General features: G+C 39.7%; 1 pseudogene; it reads left to right on the forward strand.

Moving 5' to 3' along the window:
• The first annotated feature begins 6,711 nt into the window (after window positions 1-6,711).
• LOC149467038 (U2 spliceosomal RNA) lies at window positions 6,712-6,827 on the forward strand (annotated as a pseudogene).
• The last annotated feature ends 8,402 nt before the right edge of the window (window positions 6,828-15,229 follow it).

Genomic DNA, 15,229 nt, shown 5'->3' on the forward strand with positions numbered 1-15,229 from the left:
CCCCTTCATGTCCAGGCCAATTTCCAGCTTTCAGTGCTATCATACTTTGAATGACAATTGCGCAGTCATGCAACACTGTACCCATATGAATCTTTTAGCATTTTTTGAGACAGATAAAATTTTATTTTGGTGGTATTTATTCACCACTGGGATTATTATTTTTTTGCTGTATAAAAGTCGAAACATTTTGAAAAAAAAGTGTTTTTCTTATAAAATTTTGCAAATAAATAATCTTTTTTCATAAATCTTGGCCAAAATGTACTCATCTATCTTTTTAAGTTTTTTTTTTTTTTTTTTTTAACATACTGTCACCCTAGCAGTACAGTGTCACCATAGTGACACTGTACTACTTGTGGGGGGTGATGAAGATTTTTTTTTTCTTTCTTTACACTGATTGCTTCTACACCCATAGAGGCTGTAAAAGCAATAATTTCTCCTTCTCCCTGGCTGCATTCCTGCAGCCATTGAGAAATACTGTGCGAGCTGTGATTGGTCTCAGTTTGTCACAAGGTACAAGGCTGTTGTGAATAGCCTTGTACCATGTGACCTCTGTGATCATTCACAGATTTCACAAGTAGTAAGCAATGATGTCAGGAAGAGACATCTTGTTTACTACTGCTCATGTGATCACTGATTGGCCAATCAGTGATCACATGACTTGGGACCTCACACAGAGGTCCTGTACAGCGATCTGTGTTCCGCTGTGTCCAGGGGAGCTCCCAGGGGCCTAACGAGAAGAGGTTAAAGTGAACTTGCTCTGGTCTAAAAATGTCTTAAAGGCACAGTACACCTTTTCAGGCAGAATTTCACTTTAAATAAAAAATAAAAGCCTATTCTATTGTCTTTCCTGCCCAAGCCATCCCAATGTGTTTTTCTTTAACTTATATATTCCATAGCAGCTTTAAATGTGCACTCTGTTTTTTTTTTTAATTATATTCTTCAGATTTTTTTAACATGTAAAAAACTAATTTTAACTTATATTTTTACATATTTTTGTAAATGCATTCCAGAAATATAGATTTGTATGTTGAAAGACATACAGTATATTTGAAAAGAATTTTAAAAATATTTTTCATATATTTTGTAATAAAAACGCATTTTAACATGAGATATAGATATATATATATATATATATATATAAAAATATATTTTGAAACATATCGAATAAGGCCAAAAATTGTAGTATTTCAAATATATGTCATTATATTTGGGAAGAATATTTTTGAAATATATTTCAAATATATTTTTCTTCCATGTGGGTGTGTATAGCTCTTTGGATAATAGCCTCAGGCTGTACACTGGACCTTCACTTTTTTTGCTACTTCTGTTTTCAAACCTTGGACCAACTGAATGTATTAGAGCTTGTCAGTGTATTGATGTAATTGTTAAAACTAACAGCCATTATAGACACCAGGAAAATCCAGAGCGTGGATCCCTCTAATGAGTCCTATTGTAGAAAGAACAAATTGCTGAGGTAGTATGGGGAGTACAAAGCAAATGGGAACAGAGAGACACTGCACGTCAGATGGGAAGATGGCCTCAGCCTGTTACTCCTCCTGAGGCCACGCCCCTGATGGATTTTGCCCTGCCACCTTTAGGGAGTGGGGGGGGACCGTACCTGAATTTGAAAGGTACCCGCTCTCATGTCTACTGTACTCTCTTAAATAATTGGAGGCGGAAGTTGTCCTCCCCCCTCCCTCCCCATAATCTTCTGGGACACTTGACAGGTCCCAGAAGATTATGGGATCATTTACAAGGCGCAGCGCTACTCATGCATGTGTAGTGGGCAATCTGTCACAGCCGGGTACCCACACCTAAGATTGCGGCGCCGGGAATTGAGGATGATCGGGGAAACCGGCTGTGGTGAGGACACCGCTGGATTGAGGGACAGGTAGGTGTCTATTTTTTTTAAAAGTCAGCAGCTACCGTTTTTGTAGCTGCTACCTTTTCATTTTTACATTTTGACTGGAGCTCCGCTTTAAGTTGCCCAGCCCCCCATCTCAGGCAGCAGTAAAAACCTGACTGAGATTGTACTGCACTGTAACAATAAAAACTTTCCAAAACGAAAACTTTTGACTGGAGATAGGCTTTAATGAAATGTTCTGTTAATGTTGATATCATGTAGTGTTCTCTGCACCTTGTAGATCTCCAATCATTTCTCTGGTTTCTCTGAATCATATGGAAAGCCCTAACCAGACCTCAGTGATGGAATTTATCTTTGTGGCATTCACAAAATCAGATACCCAGTCTTGCTCTGCACCATCTTTCTGTTCATCTATGCCATCATCATTTGTGGAAATATACTGATGAATTTAGTAATAAAAGTTGACACTCATCTCCATACACCAATGTACTTCTTTGTTTTTAATATCTCTTATCTTGATATATGTTACACCACAACTATTGTTCCCCAGACTGTAAAGAATCTGTTAAGTTGCAAACCAAGCATTTCATTTTATAACTGTTTAACTCAAATGTTTTTTGTTGTTTTGTTTGGAGCGCTACAAATGGTAATTATAACAACAATGGCCTATGATCGCTATGTTGCAATATGTAACCCTCTACGTTATAAAAGTATAATGGGTTGGCCTGCGTGTATCATGCTTATAGGTCTAGCATATATTATTAGTCTCATGTTATCATCTGTAATGGTTATATCTGTGTTTAGTCTCCCATACTATGGCAGACGAGAGATTCAACATTTCTACTGTGATGTGGGTCAAATACTAGTCTTATCTACAGCTGAAGAACAGAGACATTTTGCAGTGGAGCTTATAACCTTTTGCCTTGGACTAGGCTTGTTTACCATTCCCTTTCTTCTTTTGGTTATTTCCTACATGTTTATTGTTTCTGCTGTTCTAAAAATCCACACTAATGAGGGTCGACGTAAGGCCTTCTCCACCTGTTCCTCCCACATCACTGTTGTTGTTGTTGAGTACTGTTGTCTTGGCTTCATGTATTTCCGACCAAAAACGGCTTATGGAATAGATAAAGAAAAAGTATTTGTTTTGGTCTTTACCTTTGCCACTCCAATATTAAACCCTGTCATCTACACTTTGAGGAACAAGGCACTAAAGAAAGGATTCTGGAAATTGACTTCCATGAAACTGTGCTAATCTTCCCTATGAACTTGTAGGCAACAGTTCCAGTATACATCAAGTAAAGCACCATGGTGTATGAATAGAGCAGGAATATCATTGTACTGGGGTTTTTTCATTCTAAGACCTTCAGAAAATTTTTTTTTATCTCCACCTGAATTAAATTAAATTGTTACTAAACCCAGGACACTGCATTCACTATATCTGGTCTCCCACAGTACACAGAACATGGAAGTGCAATTATTTTAATAAATATAAACTGCTAAATACATTTTCTCATCAGCAGTTAGAGCAGTCTTGTGACTTCTATCTGTGTCCAGCAGAGCACTGATTAAAGCTTGTAGGAGGAGTTATCTTTCTGCTCTAGGAGGATGCATAAGCTCTGACCTCTGTATGAACAGTGCTGATTGGTCTTTTGATGATCACATGCACTCTCCCAAGAAAAAAAAAACTCTATAGTAATGCACACCAAACTGAGCATGTGCAGAGAGACCCCACACATGTGTCTTAACAGGAGATAATGGGGTGCACTGGAAGAAGAGGAGGATCAGAGAAGTCAGGATCAAAAATAATTTTTACACAATGCAGAGGATTAACCCCTTATGTTCCACAGTGAGTATAACAAGCATGCTTTTACTGCACATTCAGACTGATTTTACTGTTGTGGGTTTAGTAGCACTTTAAGACCATGAATCAAAACACTTACAGTACATTACTCTCGTGTTCCTGATGTTATGAATGCACCTGCACTCTTTTGTAGGATAAAACAAACATGTAAATAAAGCAGATAGAGAAATTCGGAATTGCCTTTTTTTAAGGTATACACTATAGGCTTTTTTCAATTTTAGAAGGACAATATTAAGCAGTAATTTCCATGTTAGTTACATCCTTCCCCTTACATTTATAGTGTATCACAAGCCATATCTTACATTGGAAATGGTTAAAACAAATATATTGTCTTTCTTTTGCTGTCATTATGCCATTATGGAGATTTTGCCTTCACTTTCTGACCAGGAAAGAAGCAAAAAAAAAACTGTGGAAAGTGGGGTAATATTGTTTTTCTTTTTCTGTCATTCTGTCATTGTGGAGATTTTGACTTCGCTTTTTGACCAAGAAAGAAGCAAAAAAAAAAAAAACTGTGGAAGGTGAGAGTAAACCCCTTTTTAGATAGGTGTAAAAAAACCAAGTGTCTCTACTGAAATATATTGAATTGCTGGATTCCCACATAACTATATATGAAGTCCAAGCAGCAAAAGACAATGTATACATAATCAAAATTAGTCTGTTTTGTGTCCAATTTATTTATTATATCTGCCTCTCTCTTACTGTTGCATTAAAAAAAAATATATATATATATATATATACAGGTGAAACTCAAAAAATTTGAATATCGTGCAAACAATCATTTATTTCAGTAATGCAACTTAAAAGGTGAAACTAATATATGAGATAGACTCATTACATGCAAAGCAAGATAGTTCAAGACGTGATTTGTCATAATTGTGATGATTATGGCTTACAGCTCATGAAAACCCCAAATTCACAAACTCAGAAAATTAGAATATTTTGAAAAGGTGCAATATTCTCGGCTCAAAGTGTCCCACTCTAATCAGCTAATTAAGCCATAACACCTGCAAAGGGTTCCTGAGCCTTTAAATGGTGTCTCAGTCTGGTTCAGTAGGAATCACAATCATGGGAAAGACTGCTGACCTGACAGTTGTGCAGAAAACCATCATTGACACCCTCCATAAGGAGGGAAAGCCTCAAAAGGTAATTGCAGAAGACGTTGGATGTTCCCAAAGTGCTGTATTAAAGCACATTAATAGAAAGTTATGTGGAAGGGAAAAGTGTGGAAGAAAAAGGTGCACAAGCAGCAGGGATGACCGCAGACTGGAGAGGATTGTCAGGAAAAGCCCATTCAAAAGTGTTGGGGATTTTCACAAGGAGTGGACTGAGGCTGGAGTCAGTGCATCAAGAGCCACCACACACAGACGGATCCTGGACATGGGCTTCAAATGTCGTATTCCTCTTGTCAAGCCGCTCCTGAACAACAAACGTCAGAAGCATCTTACCTGGGCTAAAGAAAAACAGACCTGGTCTGTTGCTCAGTGGTCCAAAGTCCTCTTTTCTGATGAGAGCAACTTTTGCATCTCATTTGGAAACCAAGGACCCAGAGTATGGAGGAAGAATGGAGAGGCACACACTGCAAGATGCTTGAAGTCCAGTGTGAAGTTTCCACAGTCTGTGTTGATTTGGGGAGCCATGTCATCTGCTGGTGTTGGTCCACTGTGCTTCATTAAGTCCAGGGTCAATGCAGCCATCTACCAGGAGATTTTGGAGCACTTCATGCTTCCTTCCACAGACGAGCTTTATGGGGATGCTGACTTCATTTTCCAGCAGGACTTGGCACCTGCCCACACTGCCAAAAGCACCAAAACCTGGTTTAATGACCGTGGGATTACTGAGCTTGATTGGCCAGCAAACTCGCCTGACCTGACCCTTATAGAGAATCTATGGGGCATTGCCAAGAAAAAGATGAGAGACATGAGACCGAACAATGCAGAAGAGCTGAAGGCCGCTATTGAAGCATCCTGGTCTTCCATAACACCTCAGCAGTGCCACAGGCTGATAGCTTCCATGCCACGCATTGAGGCAGTAATTGCTGCAAAAGGGGTCCAAACCAAGTACTGAGTACATATACATGCTTATACTTTTCAGAGGTCCGATATTGTTCTATGTACAATCCTTGTTTTATTGATTGCATGTAATATTTGAATTTTCTGAGATTGTGGATTTGGAGTTTTCATGAGCTGTAAGCCATAATCATCACATTATGACAAATCATGGCTTGAACTATCTTGCTTTGCATGTAATGAGTCTATCTCATATATTAATTTCCCCTTTTAAGTTGCATTACTGAAATAATTGAACTTTTGCACGATATTCTAATTTTTCGAGTTTCACCTGTATATACAGTTGTGTTCAAAATAATAGCAGTGTGTTGAAAAAAGTGAATAAAGCTCAAAATCCTTCTAATAGCTTTTATTTCCACACACACAAATGCATTGGGAACACGACACATTCTAATCCAAATCAAAACATGAAGAAAAGTATATCAAATTTGTGTTGTTCCTCTAAAAAAATTGAAGAAAAGTGAATATTAGACTGTGCAAAAAAATAGCAGTGTTTGTATTCTTCTTTACAAACTCAAACATTCACTATATAAACTTAAAAATGTTTGAAGATTTTGCTTTCCTTTGAATCACTTAATGAATATTTAGTTGTATAAGCACTGTTTCTGAGAACTGCTGTACATCTGTGTTGCATGGAGTCAACCAACTTCTGGCACCTGTGAACAGGTATTCCAGCCCAGGATGATTGGACTACATTCCACAGTTCTTCTCTATTTCTTGGTTTTGCCTCAGAAACTGCATTTTTGATGTCACCCCACAAGTTTTCTATTGGATTAAGATCCGGGGATTGGGCTGGCCACTCCATAACGTCAATCTTGTTGGTCTGGAACCAAGATGTTGCACGTTTACTGGTGTGTTTGGGGTCGTTGTCTTGTTGGAACACCCATTTCAAGGGCATTTCCTCTTCAGCATCTTCGGCCTTCGCTTCTCGGCCTTTTGGCTAAGATCTAGTGTAGTATCTGTTCTTATCAGTGTCCAGTGGGGGTGCTCCCGGCCATTCTAGCTTTGCGGGGATGGCTGTTGTATAGTACCCTCACTGGTATGATGGGGGTCCGGAAGGCTGGACCGGAGGGACAGAAACCAGGGAGCGCCATGATTCGTTCTGGGGCCTTGGGAGTAATTCCTCTGGGAAAGCTGGAAAGACCCAGTACCTCCTGGTTTGGACGGATCTACCTTGGTCTGGCCAGGGGCTGAGGACGCAAAAAGTCTGCAAACTCAGTGCCCCCTGGGGAAGACGCTCTCAGGGGTGCCACTAGTAACACCTGGGTATGGGACCCCACAGTGTGAAGATGGCACATGGTCACTGTTTTTCACTCTTTTTGCACAGCGCCCTAAGGACCAGGCCTTTTGGCTAAGTCCAGGGCAATTTTTGCTACGGGCCTCAGGGCCTGGTCTGTGCACAATTTGGCACGGTACCACTTTTTTATTTTCTATTTATTTAATTTATTCACCTCCCACGTTTGTCACTTTTCTGTTACTTATGTGTGTGTTTTTCACGGATGGAGGGTGTGGGTCCTCGGGCCTACCCTGAAGTCTAGGGGGAGGATGTGTGGCCTTTTGGTTCCTTCCTCCCCTGATCCCTAGGGGGTTTTCTCTTCGGGAGAACCCCCTGACCTAGTACTGGATGTCCGGCTTCCGCTGGGCATAAGGAACGGTGGTCCACCAGGCCTTTTGGCCAGGAGGACCAAATGGGAACCTTGTCCCTGTCAGGAGCTTTGTGCCCCGGGGGATCAGGGTAACGGTTCAACCCCTTCGGGGGTAGGACAAACACACCCCTAAGTGCACTTTTTCGTGTGGTGTTCGCACTTGCACTGTTTTTGTGATCACTTACGGGTTTTTCGTTGTAGTTTGCACGTTTGCGGACTTAAAAAAAAAAAAAAAAATTTCCTCTTCAGCATAAGGCAGCATGACCTCTTCAAGTATTCTGATGTATTCAAACTGATCCATGATCCCTGGTATGAGATAAATAGGCCCAACACCGTAGTATGAGAAACATCCCCATATCATGATGCTTGTGCAACCATGCTTCACTGTCTTCACAGTGTACTGTGGCTTGAATTCAGTGTTTGGGGGTCGTCTGACAAACTGTCTCCGGCCACTAGACCCAAAAAGAACAATCTTACTTTCATCAGTCCACAAAATGTTGCGCCATTTCTCTTTAGGCCAGTCAATGTGCTCTTTGGCAAATTGTAACCTCTTCAGCACATCTTTTTTTCAATAGTGGGACTTTGCGGGGGCTTCTTGCAGATAGCTTGGCTTCACATAGGCGTCTTCTAATTGTAACAGTACTCACAGGTAACTTTAGACCTTCTTTGATCTTCCTGGAGCTGATTGTTGGCTGAGTCCTTGCCATTTTGGCTATTCTTCTATTCATTCGAATGGTAGTTTTTCGCTTTCTTCCACGTCTTTCAGATTTTGGTTGCCATTTTAAAGCATTTGCGATCATTTTAGCTGAGCAGCCTATCATTTTCTGCACTTCTTTATATGTTTTCCCCTCTCCAATCAACTTTTTAATCAAGGTACGCTGTTCTTCTGAACAATGTCTGGAACAACCCATTTTCCTCAGAATTTCAGAGAGAAATGCACTGTAACCAGCATGTACAACATTTGCTGCCTTCCTTCCTTAAATAAGGGCAATAATTGCCACCTGTTTTTCAAAGATGGAATGACCTCACTAATAGAACTCCACACTGCTATTATTTTGAACATGCCCCTTTCAATGAGTGATTCAATTACACAGAATCAGCAGCATGCATGTCATGACTGTTGGGTCTGTTGGATTTCTATTACTCTACTACACCTGCTAGTAAATTATTTGCCATGTAGAAATATCATTTCTACCAAAATCAGTGATTGATCAGGTTAGTGATGTCTGACTGTTATTTTGAACAAACAAGAGATCCCTGTGCTCATGCTCATGCTCATCCCTGTGAACCTTGTAGCTCTCCCCATTGTGTCTTTTCCCCTATGCTAGCATTGTGTCCACAGTAGCATTTGCGTAGGCAGAGCAGAGTAAGACTGGCCATAGAGGGATTACTTTGACGCAGTTGGCCAGCTTAAGCATGTATTGCAATATGTGTGAACTAAATATCCCTATTTATTGCATAGTCTGCTTGAAAGGGTATATACCAGTGTGCAGAGGGTCCTCAGAATTTCTAGTGACTGTTATTTTGAACACAACTGTATATACAGTGGGGCAAAAAAGTATTTAGTCAGCCACCAATTGTGCAATTTCTCCCACTTAAAAAGATGAGAGAGGCCTGTAATTGGCATCAGAGGTAGATCTCAACTATGAGAGACAAAATGAGAAAAAAAATCCAGACAATCACATTGGCTGATTTGGAAAGAATTTATTTGCAAATTATGGTGGAAAATAAGTATTTGGTCAATATCAAAAGTTCATCTCAATACTTTCTTATATATCCTTTGTTGGCAATGACAGAGGTCAAACATTTCCCGTAAGTCTTCACAAGGTTGGCACACACTGTTGCTGGTATGTTGGCCCATTCCTCCATGCAAATCTCCTCTAGAGCAGTGATGTTTTGGGGCTGTCACTGGGCAACACGGACTTTCAACTCCCTCCAGAGGTTTTCTATGGGGTTGAGATCTGGAGACTGGCTAGGCCACTCCAGGACCTTGACATGCTTCTTACAAAGCCACTCCTTTATTGCCCGGCGGTATGTTTGGGATCATTGTCATGTTGGAAGACCCAGCCATGTTTCATCTTCAATGCCCTTGCTGATGGAAGGAGGTTTGCACTCAAAATCTCACGATACATGGCCCCATTCATTCTGTCCTGTACATGGAACAGTCGTCCTGGTCCCTTTGCGGAGAAACAGCCCCAAAGCATGATGTTCCCACCCCCATGCTTCACAGTAGGTATGGTGTTCTTTGGATGCAACTCAGCATTCTATCTCCTCCAAACACGACGAGTTGTGTTTCTACCAAACAGTTCTATTTTGGTTTCATCTGACCATAAGACATTCTCCCAATCCTCTTCTGGATCGTCCAAATGCTCTCTAGCAAACTTCAGACGGGCCCGGACATGTACTGGCTTAAGCAGGGGGACACGTCTGGCACTGCAGGATCTGAGTCCCTGGCGGCGTAGTGTGTTACTGATGGTAGCCTTTGTTACGTTGGTCCCAGCTCCCTGCAGGTCATTCACTAGGTCCCCCTGTGTGGTCCTGGGATTTTTGCTCACCGTTCTTGTGATCATTTTGACCCAACGTGGTGAGATCTTGCGTGGAGCCCCAGATCGAGGGAGATTATCAGTGGTCTTGTATGTCTTCCATTTTCTAATTATTGCTCCCACAGTTGATTTGTTCACACCAAGCTGCTTGCCTATTGCAGATTCAGTCTTCCCAGCCTGGTGCAGGTCTACAATTTTGTTTCTGGTGTCCTTCGACAGCTCTTTAGTCTTCACCATAGTGGAGTTTGTAGTGTGACTGTTTGAGGTTGTGGACAGGTGTCTTTTATACTGATAACAAGTTCAAACAGGTGCCACTGATACAGGTAATGAGTGCAGGACAGAGGAGCCTCTTAAAGAAGAAGGTACAGGTCTGTGAGAGCCAGAAATCTTGCTTGTTTGTAGGTGACCAAATACTTATTTTCCACCATAATTTGCAAATAAATTCTTTCCAAATCAGCCAATGTGATTGTCTGGATCTTTTTTCTCATTTTGTCTCTCATAGTTGAGGTCTACCTATGATGCCAATTACAGGCCTCTCTCATCTTTTTAAGTGGGAGAACTTGCACAATTGGTGGCTGACTAAATACTTTTTTGCCCCACTGTATATATACAGTCAGGTCCATAAATATTGGGACATTGACACAATTCTAACATTTTTGGCTCTATACACCACCACAATAGATTTGAAATGAAACTAACAAGATTTGCTTTAACTGCAGACTGTCAGCTTTAATTTGAGGGTATTTACATCCAAATCAGGTGAACGGTGTAGGAATTACAACAGTTTGCATATGTGCCTCCCACTGCTTAAGGGACCAAAAGTAATGGGACAGAATAATAATCATAAATCAAACTTTCACTTTTTAATACTTGGTTGCAAATCCTTTGCAGTCAATTACAGCCTGAAGTCTGGAACGCATAGACATCACCAGACGCTGGGTTTCATCCCTGGTGATGCTCTGCCAGGCCTCTACTGCAACTGTCTTCAGTTCCTGCTTGTTCTTGGGGCATTTTCCCTTCAGTTTTGTCTTCAGCAAGTGAAATGCACGCTCAATCGGATTCAGGTTAGGTGATTGACTTGGCCATTGCAGAACATTCCACTTCTTTCCCTTAAAAAACTCTTTGGTTGCTTTTGCAGTATGCTTTGGGTCATTGTCCATCTGCACTGTGAAGCGGCGTCCAATGAGTTGTGAAGCATTTGGCTGAATATGAGCAGATAATATTCCTGAAACACTCCAGAATTCATCCTGCTGCTTTTGTCAGCAGTCACATCATCAGTAAATACAAGAGAAGCAGTTCCATTGGCAGCCATACATGCCCACGCCATGACACTACCACCACCATGCTTCACTGATGAGGTGGTATGCGACGGATCATGAGCAGTTCCTTCTCCATACTCTTCTCTTCCCATCACTCTGGTACAAGTTGATCTTGGTCTCATCTGTCCATAAGATGTTGTTCCAGAACTGTGAAGGCTTTTTTAGATGTCATTTGGCAAACTCTAATCTGGCCTTCCTGTTTTTGAGGCTCACCAATGGTTTCCATCTTGTGGTGAACCCTCTGTATTCACTCTGGTGAAGTCTTCTCTTGATTGTTGACTTTGACACACATACACCTACCTCCTGGAGAGTGTTCTTGATCTGGGCAACTGTTGTGAAGAGTGTTTTCTTCACCAGGGAAAGAATTCTTCAGTCATCCACCACAGTTGTTTTCCGTGGTCTTCTGGGTCTTTTAGTGTTGCTGAGCTCACCGGTGCGTTCCTTCTTTTTAAGAATGTTCCAAACAGTTGTTTTGGCCACGCCTAATGTTTTTGCTATCTCTCTGATGGGTTTGTTTTGTTTTTTCAGCCTAATGATGGCTTGCTTCACTGATAGTGACAGCTCTTTGGATCTCATCTTGAGAGTTGACAGCAACAGATTCCAAATGCAAATAGCACACTTGAAATGAACTTTGGACCTTTTATCTGCTCATTGTAATTGGGATAATGAGGGAATAACACACACTTGGCCATGGAACAGCTGAGAAGCCAATTGTCCCATTACTTTTGGTCCCTTAACAAGTGGGAGGTACATATCCAAACTGTTGTAATTCCTACACTGCTCACCTGATTTGGATGTAAATACCCTCACATTAAAGCTGTCAGTCTGCAGTTAAAGCACACCTTGTTCATTTCATTTCAAATCCATTGTGGTGGTGTATAGAGCCAAAAATGTTAGAATTGTGTCGATGTCCCAATATTTATGGACCTGACTGTATATCTATATATATATAAAACCAACAATGCTTTATAAACATAATTCAAATCATCAACCCAAATCTTATCTTAATTTAAAAGAGTCAAATATAAAAGGGAATGTTACCCTTTCCAGCTTTTTCTTTTTGCAGATCTGTCAGGACTTCCTATTAACCAAGCAAAGGCTATTAATATCTCCCGCCTCAATGATATTTTACACACCATGCAATCTAATCTTCTTTTTGATGGATCATAAATAAACCTTACCTTAAGTTTTTAATTTCTTTCAAAATCGTAAATGCACACCTCTTTTCTGATGATTGTTAGGCCACCTAGAGATGTGACAAATATACAGATGTTTCTGTATATAGTGAATCATAAAAATAAACCATATTCCCATGCTATGAGCTAGAGTTCATACAATATTCTAAAAATTGATTCAAACAAAATAAAACATTTAAAAAATTTTAAATCTGTAAAGCTGGGTCTGGAATTAATAGGACTTTGAACCAAATTACAGGTGGTATTTTTATTCCAAGTGTTCCTTCTTGTTCCCAGTGTTTCCAAATATATGGATGATGAAATAGTTTTGCTTGTATTTCCTTCTGCTTCTATAGAAATCATTATATTCAACCATTTGAGCTGCAAATTTTCACTCAACATACTGTATCTTTCAACTCCTAGTTGGTCTCTTCTGTTTTTAGACCTTAATCAGTAGATTAAGAATTTAGTTGATAAATCATAATATTTTATACATCATAGTATATATTACAGCCACCTAGGTCCAGCTGAGGTAAAATCCTATTAAACTACAAGACTTTTGGCATATAGGTGGTAATACAATGTTTTACACAATTAGCATACTTATACTCTGACACCTATGACCACTTTTAGGTACACATACTTTTACAGACCTCATTCTGAATGCTTTAACTATCCGGCTGATTAATAATGGCAAATAGACTGTTCACTTTGCAAGAGAATTTTCCTCAATTTCAGTGAATGAGATGAAGCTATGCTGGCTTCCATTATTCTATTATATGCAAGCAAAAATATTAGGGGGGGGTTTATATTAGGTATTCCTTGCAAAGCAAATTTTCTCAAAGCTAAGGGACAATTTCCTTGCGAAGTGAACAATCTATTTGTCTTTAGGAAATAAACCCTTTATATCTACTAAACATTAGCAAATACGGACTGATAGTAAATCTGTCTCTTGCCAATTCATGAGGAATCAATGTACTCTAATGCTTGTTCCACTGGTTGCATACTTACCTTCTCTCACCTCCTTTCACCTTTCACAGGGTTGGTGTCATTTCATCTATTGCTGAAAGTGACATGGTCATTTTAAATAGATGTTTAAAATGGTAGATGGAGTGGGGTGAACATGAATGTGCACATGTGCATGGCTATAGCCACTAGATCAGGGTTTCCTAACCAGAGTTCCATGGAACCCTAAGGTTCCTTGAGAAATCAGCAATTTTTACCTCTCAGATAAGTTCCCATTGACACCATTGATCTTTTTAGCAATCTGTAAGGGGGTAATTCTTCCTAATGACCACAAGTGTAAGGAGCATTCTTACTTCTGACTATCACACTATTGTATCATGAATTATAGATATAGTCATTTTTAGCAGGGGTTCCCTGAGACCGGAAAGTTGTGTCAAGAGTTCCTCTGCGTTAAAAAGGTTGAGAAAGGCTGCAATAGATGGTTCTGTGCCTTTGTATTTGCACAGTGTCCAAACCTCCTAGAGAGAGTGTTTATACCCACACATTGAGATATAGATTTATTTGCCGTCTAGTTATTGCTGGGTCAAACTGTTTTTAATTCACAATGTATAACTACTGTAGTATATAAATAGACCCCTAAGAAAGTGAATAAGTGAATACGTCTTAATTTTCTTTCTGGAACGAAGCATGTTGTGTTACAATTGGCCTAACAAATCAAGCAATTACATGTGTTAATTGTTTCTGGGAAAGGGATGTGTGTAGAAAAGTGTAGAATAGACAGTTGGTATACAGTGTTCAGGTTTTGGTTAGGTGTTTAAATAAATGAAATCCTTTAACATGGAACATGTTTTTACAAAATGTAAATATGGTCAGCTTTATTGACAAGGAAAACAAATGTGGTCTGCTTGGCAGTCTGTGCTTGCTGTTTGGTAAACATACTGGCAGTGTGAGATTTTCAGATACATAATGCAACCAGTGTCCGTTGTTAGTGATTAAAATTAAAAAAGGAAGTGTCATCTTTACTGAGAATAAGCACAGCCAAATACAGCTTGCAGTACAGGCAAATGACCAAAAAACTCCAGCACTATGATACAACATTAAAATATACATACTGTATATGCACATGAACTTTGAGATAAATAACAATGCAAAGCTGAATTAGTGGCCAAATTAATATATGCCATTTGTTTTCCCTCAAATGCAATCAAACTAAATAAGTGTCAAGAAGTAATTAAAAATATGTATGAATTGCTCCACCCAAGCTGGAATAGATCAATAAACAAAGTATGCTTCAAACAAAACTAAAAGTCCAAAACTAATATCATATGCAAAGAGTCCAGAAATAATAAATGTATGATAAGGATGATGTATAACATTTAATGTTTTCAATCCTTTTGGTTGTTGGATTTGTTGTGTTGCATTTATTAAAAAACACACAGAAAGAAATGTTTTAATTTTCAAATTACTTTACCATGTTTTGTACCAGTTATGGGAAAATCACAGAAAACAATGTAAATGTTTTTATTAAAAAATATCCCTGGATAAACCAGAAAAAGACATTTTCATGTTGATGTTGATGACTAGAGATGAGCGAATCGAACATGACGAAGTGGAATTCGTTCCGAAGATTTGGAAAAATTCTATTCGCGACGAATCCAAAGATTAGCAAACTTCGGATGCACGAATCGAATTTTCCCAAAAATGGCGGCGACATGTGTGGCGACAGGAGAAAATGGACAGAGAAGATGGGGCGGGGATCTCTGGGAAGGCGCGCAGACAAGGCGCGCTG

Source organism: Staurois parvus, unplaced genomic scaffold, assembly GCF_062004578.1.
Source record: "Staurois parvus isolate SC_StPar_1 unplaced genomic scaffold, SC_StPar_1.0 ptg000126l, whole genome shotgun sequence".
NCBI classification, from domain to species: domain Eukaryota; kingdom Metazoa; phylum Chordata; class Amphibia; order Anura; family Ranidae; genus Staurois; species Staurois parvus.